The 12,124-nt window shown below is 45.0% G+C and overlaps 1 protein-coding gene across 4 annotated transcripts in view; it reads left to right on the forward strand.

The window, feature by feature from the left end:
- Nucleotides 1-12,124, forward strand: part of ASAP1 (ArfGAP with SH3 domain, ankyrin repeat and PH domain 1) — a 422,920-nt gene that overhangs the window by 91,155 nt on the left and 319,641 nt on the right. The gene's annotated exons all lie outside the window — the stretch shown is intronic.

The following is a 12,124-nucleotide window of genomic DNA, read 5'->3' on the forward strand; positions in this document are numbered from 1 at the left end:
GTCATTGTTTGAATGTTATTGAAGCTGGCACATGTTTAACAGAATAGGTTGCCTCTTGGTAGAAGATGGCATCTATTTAGAGTTTCTTGTTATTGGTGGTGGTGGTGGTGTTAATGATTTTATAGTTTTTTTTTCCTTTGGTTGATATTTTCCCTTTTTTGGTAATTCCTTCTCACTTTTATTCCCAGAATAAATGTTCTGTTGTGTTTGCTCTAGGCCTAAAAGCCAGAGGTAAAAGTACTCTTGTGATTAAAAGGCATGAGTTTTGGTGTATGATTGAGGTACTGGCATCCTGCAGTCTGTGTGGTTACTTCCTCATTCCCCAGTTCTAGAAGAGATGAGATGGGAATATGTGTATGTGTGTGTCTGTGTGTGTGTGTTTGTCCATTCACACGCATATATGTGTACTTCTAAAGGGAAATGAAGATAAAATTCCACCTGAGATCTTAAAGTACTGTGAAAAGGTTTGAGCTGAATTCACTCTCTTCTCACGTACACACACATGCACAGATGCACTGCCTGAAATACAAAGCAGGAAGCTAGAATTTCTTAGCCTCAAAGAGAATATTTGGGGCCAGGTGGTGGCGCACCTGGTTGAGTGCACATATTACAATGTGCAAGGACCCGGGTTCGAGCCCCCAGTTCCCACCTGCAGGGGGAAAGCTTTGCGAGTGGTGAAGCAGGGCTGCAGGGGTCTCTCTGTCTCTCTTCCTCTCTATCACCCCCTTCCCTCTCAATTTCTGGCTGTCTCTATCCAATAAATAAATAAAGAGAATAAAAGAAGAGAATATTTATGTGCCAACTCTAGATGACCATAAAATATACAAAGTCAGGAATATTAAGAAAAAGAATCATATATTTATTTATTTATTTGTATTTTTATTAGCGATTTACAAAATTGTAAGATAATAGGGGTATAATTCTACACTGTTCCCACCACCAGAGTTCTGTGTCCTCAACCTCTCCATTGGAAACTGATCACAGATACAGGCTAAGAATCATATATTTAAATAGGCAGAAAAAAAAAACCTGGGTAAATCTTTACTTTCTAATGTTTCATCTTTACTTCAGTCATTATGGTTTAGATTTTAAGGACTTCTAATGAATAACCAAAGAAAACCCATTTCTGACTCAAAAGCACCATGCCAACCTGCTACTTTTTAAATAAGTAGTATGTTAACTTCTGAATACCATATCTGTCTTACATGAACAACCAAGCAAGCAACAGAACTGGTGGTATAGCAGCTCTAAAGGGTCACTACCATTTGTCGTTTTGCCAGGAAAAACTCTTGTGGAGTTTAAAATGAGTGCACTGGGATGTTGGGGCAAAACAGTAGTTTTAAAGAGCTTCGAGCTTTTATCATCTTACTTCCTGTTTGGAATCTGTCCTGTCTCTTCTTTCTTAATCGTATTGTGCAAAGGTTACGTAAATAAACTCGCTTCTCTAAAAATCCTTTCTGTCAGAGCTTGATAGCATCTCTGTGATTATACTTTTTTATTTTCACTTTTAAGAAAGGATCTGCTTCATGAGTGAGAGGAAGCAGGAGATCAGCACATATGTAGCACTGGGATTTAAAACCATGTAAACGCTGAGGATTTTTGCTGAGCCATTTCCTTAGTTACTATGACTCTGTCTTTGAAGTAATTCCTGAGATGAAATTCAAGTACTTAAAACACGTAATGTCCATATTTTTAAAATTAAGAATGAGTCTTTTCCATTTCGGTCCATACCCCCAGAGAGGGGAGAAATGTTAGGGGAAGATGACCAGAGGGTTCTGAACTCCAATTCCATCAAAACCCGAAACAGAAGAGGAAAAAAGGAAGGACATTCAGAAGTAGCAATAGGTGTAGATGTGACTCAGAGAGGAAGAGAGGACAGGACCACAGGGGAAAAAAAAAAGGGCAAATATATACAAATATAGGTAGTTGTAGAAGTAATAGTCAGCCCGTATCTGTGACCTTGGGAGAACCACTGCAGTTTCCAGTGGAGGGAATGGGGACACAGAACTCTGGGGGTGGACATAGTGTGAAATTATATCCCTGCTATCTCAAAATTTTGTAAGTCAATATTAAATCACTAATAAAAAAGAATGAGTCTTGGGGCTAGGTGGTGGCGCACCTGGTTGAGTGCACATGTTACAATGCACGAGGACCCAGGTTTGAGCCCCCAGTCCCCACCCACTTGCAGGGAGAAAGCTTCACAAGTGGTGAAGCAGTGTTGCCGGTGTGTCTCTGTCTCTCTCTCCCCTTCACTCTTGATTTCTGATGGTCTCTGCACAATAAAAATAAATAAATAAATAAATAAATAAAAATTTTTAAGTGAGTCTTTAATAATTCTCTTACTTCCACCAGATAGGCCTTGGCTACTTTTTAGGAAAAATCAATGAAACCTCTAAAGCCCTGAGTACAGAATTTTAAATCGCACTGGTTGGACAATAGGACTCTGGGAGAATACTTCTGATTTGATCACTTTTGTGGTTAATTGTTTTTGCCACATTTTCAGTTGGTTCAGCATGTCCAGAGAGGCCCCGTATATCAGTCAGGATTAGATTTCAACTGCAGATAAACAAAAATCCAAATACTATTAGCAATTGTTGTTTTGGGGTTATTTCCCCCCCACACACAAAGAAGTCTGGAGGGAGTCCAGGGCCTCCATGGTTACTAGGAACTCGTGGCATTCCTTTGGCTTACCATCCTACCATGCTGCCCTATGACCCCAATGGATGCTGGAGTTTTAGCCATTACGACCGTATTGTAGACTGGGGATGGAAAAAGTGAGAGGGAGATAGCATAATGGTTATACAAAAAGACTGTCATACCTAAAGAATCTTTATTGCCCAGAATTTATATTCTGTAAGTAAATAATTTTTTCTAATTAGGCTTATTTATTATTTCCTTTTCTTTTTCTTTTTGGGCTGATTTATTATTAATGAAGACAGAAAGGGAGAGAGAGAGAGAGAATACCTGAGACTCACTCTGGTACATGCTATGTTGGAGATTGAACTGAGGACCTCATGATTAACACCACCTCCTGGGCCTCTCTGACTCATGCTTCTCTTTCTACCTCTGTTAGAAGGAACAAGATGGTAGAACAAAGTAGCTTTTTATTCTCATTTTTTTCCTACAGGAAATAAATTTTATTTTACTATTTATTTATTTATTTTTGCCTCTGGGGTTATTGCTGGGGCTTGGTGCCTGCACTATGAATCCACTGCTCCTGAAGGCCATTCCCCACCCCCCCATTTTGTTGCCCTTGTTGTTATTGTTGTTATTACTGTTGTGGTTGCCGGATAAGACAGAGAAGTCGAGAGAGGAGGGGAAAACAGAGAGGAAAAGAAAAAGATAGACACCTGCAGACCTACTTCACCACTTGTGAAGCGACCCCCTCACAGGTGGGGAGCCGGGGTTTTAAGCCGGGATCCTTATGCCAGTCCTTGAGCTTTGCACCATGTGCACTTAACCTGCTGCACTACCACCCCTTTCTGGCTTCTCTGAGCATCATCTTCTCCTCTTCTGTCTACTTATCCCAAAGGACACAGTGTCACCCCTTTTTATTGCTGCCTAACACTCTGTTTTCAGTATGTGTCCCATAACTTATTTATCCAGTCATCTGGTGAAGGGCCATTTGGTTGTCTCCAGGTTTCTGCTGTTGTGAATTAAGTCGCTATGAACACGGGGGTGCAGATATCCCTCTGAGTCAGTCTTACTGCATCTTTGGGGTATATGCCCAGCAGTGAAGAGCTGCTGGGTCCTGTGGCATCTCCACGTGGGTTTCTTTAAGGATTCTCCATACTGTTCTCCATGGTGGCTGCACCAGGTAGCACTCCCACCAGCAGTGCGGTAGAGTTCCTCTCTCTCCACATCCTCTCCAGCACTTCTCTTGTTTTACTGATGGAGCCCATTCTCACAGGCGTGAGGTGGAGTCGAAATGTGGTTCTAATTTGCATTTCTCTGATGACAGTGAACTGGAGCATTTCCGCATATGTCTGTGGGCCATGTGGGTCTCCTCTTCAGAGAACCTTCTATTCACATCTTCTGCCCACTTTTTATTTATTTATTTATTTATTTTGAGCTATAGTTGTTCTTTATAGATGTTTGATATTAACAGCTTCTCTGTAGTGTAGTGTGCAAATAACTTTTCCCATTCGCTGGGTTTCCTGTTTATCCTTATAGAATTTTCTTTTGATATTTTAAGAGCTTTATAATTTGATGTAGTCCCATTTATTCATTTTTGTTTGTTTTCCTTGCCCATGGGGTGGAGTCTCCAAATATGTCTTTAATGTTGAGGTCCTGAAATATGTCACCAATATGTTCTTCTATGTATTTTGTAGTTTCAGGTCTAATATCTAGACCTTTGATCCACTTTGAGTTAGTTTTGGTGCGTGGTGCTAGATGGTGTTCTAGCTTCATTTTTCTGCATGTGGTTGACCAGTGGTTTTTATCTTCAAACAAAGCCCGAGCTACTTTTTCTCTAGGGAGTACACACTAGTGGCTTTGCTAGAGGATTTTCATTAAGTACATTTGAAACTAGAATATGCTTTCTTTTGGTTTTTAAAAAATATTTTTAAATTATCTTATTTATTGGATTGAGATAGCCAGAAATAGAGAGGGGAGGGGGGAGACAGAGAGGGAGACAGAGAGACACCTGTAGCCCTGCTTCACCACTTGTAAAGCTTTCCTCCCTGCAGGCGGGGGCCAGAAGCTCATACCTGGTTCCTTGCATGCTGTAACTTGTGCGCTCAACCAGGTGCGCCACCACCTAGCCCCCGAATATGGTTTCTTCTTCCATGAAATCGCATGAGTACATTTGAGAAACATTCATACGTGGCATATGAACGGGCACCTTTTAACATAAGATACAACAATGTAAACCTAGGAGTAAACACATGGAGTGAAATACAGTCACTTTTGCTTTTGTTTCTTGCTACACTTTTCCCCCCTTCTTCTTCCTGACCACCTCATTTCGATCATGAATTCATAAGTTATTGGGTGAAATCAGGAAATAACAAAGTAGCCTGGCTTGGAGGGAACTAATCTAACAGAGCAGTGCTAGATGATGTACAGTGAGGAGACTGATTGGGTAGCCATGGAAGAAGCATGGGAGGTGGTGAGCTGGGCTCAGCGACATTACCTTGTGCCATGGTTTCATTGTGTCTGTTTTCTTTATTGCTTGTCCTCTAGTAAAGTCTGACGTTGTTTTGTAATTATGATGAGGAGGAAAGATACAAGGTTATATAAGGAGCTGCTTTGGTTACACAATCCTTCATTTTAAACTGTAGCTTTGGGCCAGGGTAGACAGCATAATGGTTATGCAAAGAGAATCTCATGCCTGAGGCTCCGAAGTCCCAGGTTCAATTACCCCACACCCCGACCATAAGCCAGAGCTGAGTAAGTAGTGCTCTGGTTTAAAAAAAATAAAATCAATCAATCAATCAATCAATCAATCAATCATAGCTTCTAAGAACTCATCACAACTTAAGTGGGCACTTACTGTACTCCCACCTCAGGGCTGGTACGTGAATGAGTTTAGTGTACATGGAACAAGCCAGTCCAGGGCCTGGCTCAGGAGAGAATATCAGAGAGCGGTATACCACAGCCCTATCCACACAGCCTCTGCCGTTATCTTTTAAGTTTAAGATAATTAGAGAGTTGTTGGGGCCGGGTAGTGGCGCACCTGGTTGAGCACACGTTACAGTGCACAAGGACCAAGATTCAAGCCCCCAGTCCCCACCTGTAGGGGGAACGCTTTGCGAGTGGTCAAGCAGGGCTGCAGGTGTCTCTTCTTCCCTTTCCTTGTCTCCCCCCCCCCTCGATTTCTGTTTCTATCCAACAAAGAAATATAATTTTTAAAAATTAAATTAATTAAAAAAGAAAGTTGTCAAGAGGTTTAAAGAAGGGCGCGTCCTCAGTTCCACACTTAGTGGAGCGTCTGGTCTGTAAGCTGTTCTCAGTGAATGCTTTTTTGTTTTTTTTCCTTTAGGAATGTCAGAATTTATAGCTCCAGATGTGATTACCAGTATTCCCACAATAATATCTGCAAAGTATTGCCTAGTTACGGCATCCTAGACCCTACTCAGTACTTGGTGTGCCTTAGCTGAGTCCTCAAGAGCGTTGATCTTTACTGTCACTGCCCCCATTTTAAAGCCTGAAAATCAAGAGAAGGGATTGATTTTAATAAAATCTAATCACTGTTGGAGCCCCAGTCTCCCTTTTTATGAAGCAAGTCAGCCTGTAACTCATGCTCCTACAAAAAAAAAAAAAAAGAAATGCCTTGTTCTATTCTCCACAAGTCACCCTGCTCCTGCTCAGAATACCCCCCCACACACACACACACTTTATTTATTTTTTTTTTTAGCTTCCAGGGTTCTCACTGGGGCTTGGTGCTAGCACTAGGAAGCCATGGCTCCCAGAGGCCTTCTTCTTTTTCCTTTTTCTTTTCTTTCTCCCTTTCCTTTCTTTCTTCCTTTCTTTCTTTGCTTCTTCCTTTTTTATATTATTCAATAGAACAGAGAAATTGAGGGGGGGGAGTAAGAGAGGGAAAGAGAGACAGATACCTGCAGACCTGCTTCACTGCACATGAAGTGCCCACCCCCAGCTGCAGGTAGGGAGCGGGGGTTTGAACCTGGGTCCACACCGTGCACAACCCCACGTGCCATCACGCAGCCCCCCAGAATAGCCTCTGCTGCACTGCACGAAAACCAGGCTCTGATTTTACTGTTCCAGTTGACTTCTGACCCTGATGAGCAATCACCCTGCTGGACTCCAGAGTCTGTATGCTTCCAGAGTCTAAAACCATCACTCACGGAGCTGACCTCACCACGGACACTGAGGAGGATAAAAGAGGCCTCTGAAGACTCTTCTCAAAGCCCAGACTTGAGAATCACCATGCATTCTTCCTCTTCCCTGCCTTCCTTCTCCCCTCCACGACGTGACTAATTTAGAGATAGAGTCTGGAATGAAAAGAAGTTTATTTATAGTCATATTTCACATTAAAAAAAAAGCCAGTTCAGAGGAAGCTAACATCGGTTGATTATTCACTAGGCGTCAACCACTTGATCCACGACTTTTCATTTCCTTTTGCTTATGAACCTGCAGTGTAGCTTGATGCTACCCTAATTTTGCACATGAGGATATAAGACTAATAAGCGACAGTGTGGAGAGTCAGGCCCAGGGCTGTTCGGCACAGGGCACTTCCCTCTTCCCGCCCCCCCCCCCCCCCCCCCCGTTACATCAAGGCATCAGGAATTTTTAATGGGTGCTGCATTCTTTTTTATTAGTGATTTCTTAGCGAGTAACAAGATTGTAGGATAAGAAGGGTAGAGTTCTATATAGTTCCCATCAGAGTTCTGTGTCCCATCCCTTCCATTGGAAACTTCCCTCTTTATCCTTCTGGGAGTACGGACCAAAATTATGGGGTACAGAAGGTGGGAGGTCTGTCTTTCTGTCTTCTGTAATTGCTTCTCCGCTGGACATGGGTGTTGGCAGGTGGGTCCATACCCCCAGCCTGTCTCTCTCCCTAGTGGGGCAGGGCTCTGGGGAGGTGAGGTTCCAGGACACACTGATGAGGTTGTTTGCCCAGAGAGATCAGGTTGGCATCTTGGTAGCATCTGCAATTTGGTGACTGAAATGCAGTAAGATATAAAGTAGAACAAATAGTTTAATAAGAAGGAACCCCGGGCCAAGCGGTGGCGCATCTGGTTAAGTGCTCACATTACATTACAGTGCACAAGGACCGCAGTTCATGCCCCTGTTCCCTACTTGTAGGGGGAAAGCTTCAGGAGTGGTGAAGCTGGGCTACAGGTGTCTCTCGGTCTCTTTCCCTTTCTTTCTTTCTTTTTTAAAGATTTTACTTATTTATTAATGAGGAAGCTAGGAGGAGAGAGAAAGAACCAGACATCACTCTGGCACATGTGTTGCCAGGGATCGAACTCAGGACCTTATGCTTGAGAGTCCAAAGCTTTATCACTGTGCCGCCTCCCAGACCACCTCTTTCCCTTTCTATCTCCTCCCTCCCCTCTTAATTTGTGTCTCTATCCAATAATAAATAAATAAATATTTTTTAAAAAACTAAATAAAGTAGTAAAGTAAAATAAAAAGGGGGTAAGAGCATAAAGTGCCTGGAAACAAGTCTGCACAAAAAAAAAACCAAACAAACAAACTTAAGAACAACTGAAAAAAATAAAAAGCGAGGAACCCAAAGGTATCCCATCCATTTGGGACAGAACTGTCGATCCGAGCACCAAAGAGCCACACCAACCCCTCACCCTCATGCTGTCCCGTCTGGCACATCGTCACCTGGCTTGCAGATGTACTCCTTTGCTTGCAAGGCAGGTAGGGAAGAGTCAAGCCAAAAACTGACTGCATAAAAACCTAGCCAATTCTCTGGTGATATCGGAGTCAGAGTGCCACGGGTTCACAGGAGTAAGTCATCCCTGCTCTTACTGCCTCCTTTGAGCACAGAGCCGCAGCGGTAGGAGAGCGCTGAGTGGCCTTTGATGGGGAGTATGATCATGGCAGCACAGAGGAGGCAAGCTGGTTACAAAGCGAGGCATGCACACGTACAAGGGGGGCGGGTGCCCAGAAAAGATGAAGTCTACTTTGCACAAAGAAATCCAGCCTTTAAGTTTTGCCTACATGAGACTATGGGCTTTTTTCAGTTTTTAGGGTATTTGAGAAAATGAACGGTCCAGATGGTTTGCACTGGGGCATGGTTTCAAATTTAAAGAGGATTATGGCCCATGAACTCGGAAAGGGTGAGGAGAGGTGTGAACCTTTGAAGTTCTAATCTCGGACCAGTGAGAGGAGGTATACACTTACCTCTCAGCACAATACCCTTTGTTCAAGGTTCTGTTTCTTTGGCTGGAGGGGATGGGGAGGAGGTGCAGATCTATGACATAATCCACAAATGAAACAAACAACAATTGATGGCAGCGGTTCTGGGCTCACCCGTGAACACGGTCAGGAGAGATCCCCGGCTTTTTTTGCCCTTCACAGTCAGATCAGCTTGCTGCAGTGAGCTTCTCGCTGTATCTGTGCTGCTCACAGTGAACAGGGACTCGGCCGCAGCTGGGAGAGAGCTGAGTGGTTACACTCACACGGACACACCCATCAGCTTTTACAGACGATGGAACCAAGGACTAAGGCAGCAGCACCAGTCACCAGTCACTAGGAGAGAAGGTGTGTTTTGTTTTGTTTTGTTTTGTTTTGCTTTAAAGACAGAAATTGAGAGGGAGAAGGGCCAGGTGGCGGCACATCTGGTTGAGCACACATGTTGCAATGTGCAAGGACACTGGTTCGAAAACCCCTGGTCCCCACCTGCATGGGGAAAGCTTCACAAATGATGAAGTGAAGCTAACAGGTGTCTCCATATATTTCTCCCTCTCTACCTCCCCCTCTCCTCTCAGTTTCTGCCTCTATCCGATAATAATTAAACAATAATTTTTTAACAAGAAAGAAAGAAATCGAGAGGGCGAGAGAAGGGGGGACACCTGCAGAATTTCTTTACTGCTTTGTGAAGTTTCCATGCAGGTGGGAAGCAGGGGCTTGAACCTGGGTCCTTGCACATGAGAATGAGTGCACCTACAGGGTTTGACCCAGTGGAAGCGATGGTAGGTAAGTCTGAATAGAGGAGAATGGAGTAAATGTCAAATCAAAGTCCAAACTGATTTCCAGCATAGAGAGAAGCTGGGATGCCTAAGTGGCAGCCGTTAGCACACATTTGCGCTATGGTGTGAGTAGCATGGAGTTACTGTGGGGCCGGAAATGTAGCAAACTAGTAGAGACCATCTTTGCTGTCCAGATGCAGGGTGGCCTAGCTCGTGTGTGGGATAACACTGTTCTTCTGCGGCCCCTTTTCCAGAAGCCCATGTCTTGCTACCCACTGACCATAAGCAAGGGACCTCCAGGGACAGGCGTTCAGCTGCCTGCCTCTGCCACACTGCCCTCTCCCTAGAAGCTAAGCCTCAGTCCAAACGAGACTTCTAAAGTGCCAGTGAGGATACGTGGGAGTCTATTTATTTACCTGTTTTTTTAAATTTAACTTTCTTTGTATTTTTATTTTTTTATTATCTTTGTTTTCTTTTTTTATTGATTGAATAGAGACAGACAGAAAGTGACAGGAAAGGGGAGGTGAGAAAGAAAGAGAGAGACACCTGCGGATCCGCTTCACCAGTGCCAAGCTTTCTCCCTGCAGGTAGGGACTGGGGACCCTAGTGCAGTGTCATGAGTGCCCTCAGTCAAATGCACCACCACCTGGCCCCAAATATTTTATTTGTGTTGTTTTAACGAGGGAGATATAGATAGAGAGAGGGGTATACTCACTCACTCCCTCACTCCCTCATCAGAGCACTGCTCTGCTGTGGCTGTTGGTGCTGAGATTGAACCTGGGACCTCGGAGCCTCAGGCAAAAGCATCTTTTGCAGAAACATGAAGCTGTAACTTATCCCACTATTTGTTTATTTATTTATTTATCTATTTATTTCTAGAATGCCTCTCAGCTGGTTTCTCAACTTTGACTTCCGCTTGCCAAGGAATTGTCTTTATTCATGTGTACTGCCTTACCAAGTAGTCCTTTAGTTAACTTACCGAGTAGTCCTTTAGTTAGCTTACCAAGTAGTCCTTTAGTTAGCTGAAAGCCCTGTGTGCCTGGCATTGCTCAGCGATCTGCTGGAGACACAGAGCCAGCCAACATAGATACAGAGAGCACCTTGAACTTTCATAGACTTTCCTGTGCACCAGGCACTAGCTCGCTCATTATCACTGAACTCACAGACAGCCTCCTGGGGGTTGGCAGCCTTATCTTTTCATATGAGCCATCTGAAGGCCCAGGTCCCATACCAACAGGGTACCTACTGAACTCAGCCTCTGTCTCTCTCTCTCTCTCTCTCTCTCTTCAGGCCTTGTCTGAAGATTCTTTTGCCTGTAGGCCACTTCATCCCTTTCTCACTTCCTTTTCTATGATCAATTTGTTGGTTATTTCGCTATGGGAAGACCCGTGCTCAGGAGAACTGGCACTGCCATTACCAAACCTTCCCCCCAGGCCTACTGTAAGCCCTTAGCAAATAGCGCTGACTATAGGATGCATTTTCAATAGGCAACTTCTCAAGTACCTTCTCAGTGTTAGGCCCAATGTAAACACAGAGTCGCTGCCTAGGAGCAGTCCTGGTGGTCTGGGGTTACTGATGCTGAGCTCTGTATAGAAGATGGGCAGAACACAGCCCGGGGGGGGGGGGGGGGGGGCACAGACCAGTCCTGCCCTAAAAGGTGTGTGTGTTGCGGGGGTGGGGGGGCATTTGGGAGACTAGTTACAAGCTGACTCCTTTTGGCTTCAATTATGGAGCTGATCATACATTGCTTCCTCAAGGGCTTGACTTTTCTCTCTTTCTTTGATCAATTTCATCTGCAGTCCATGGTGAGAAATTAAATGGATTCTTTGTACAAAGTAGATTGTGCTAATTAAAAAAAAAGCCATCTGCTAGGGCCAAGAAATGAGCAATCTGTTGGTATGTCTCCTCCACCTCCACCCCCCAATTTGGCGATTGATTGCTTAGCCTTAGACACCATTTGCACCTCAGGCAATGCCTTTTACACGCTCTGACCCTCCTAACTCCAGGATACCCCCCCCCCCCATAAAAAAAGAAACAGAAAAAGTGCAAATGAAGATTAGACCCTGGCCTGGGGTGGGGGTGGGGGTGGGGGCGGGGATGGGGGCAGAGGGACCGACCTTTTTAGCCATCTGAGCAGATGACAAGCACTTCTCCCTCCAGAGGCCATGAGTGCCCAACAAAGGGGGCCGAGGGGGACCCGGGCACCCCCCGCCGCCTCCAAGAAGCCGCCGGGGTTGCTGGGCCCAGGGCCCTCGCTGCAGGAGCTGGCTCTTGCCAGCCTCCTTTCTGCACCCACACGGGACTAAAAGAGAACACGCATAACTTTGTTTGGGAGCCCTGGCTTCCAAAATGCTCGCGTTAACGAGCTTGCTGAAGGAACCGCTCCGGGGGTGGCCCTGCGAACGCGGGGCGGCTTCCGGAGCGCGGAGAACCAGCTGCGCGGCGGGCGAGCGAGCCAGCCCCGGGGTCCCCGCAGGGCGGCCACCGCGGAACGGGGCCCGGGGCGGGGGGCGGGGCGC

This window comes from Erinaceus europaeus, chromosome 1 (genome assembly GCF_950295315.1).
Source record: "Erinaceus europaeus chromosome 1, mEriEur2.1, whole genome shotgun sequence".
In the NCBI taxonomy this organism is placed as follows: domain Eukaryota; kingdom Metazoa; phylum Chordata; class Mammalia; order Eulipotyphla; family Erinaceidae; genus Erinaceus; species Erinaceus europaeus.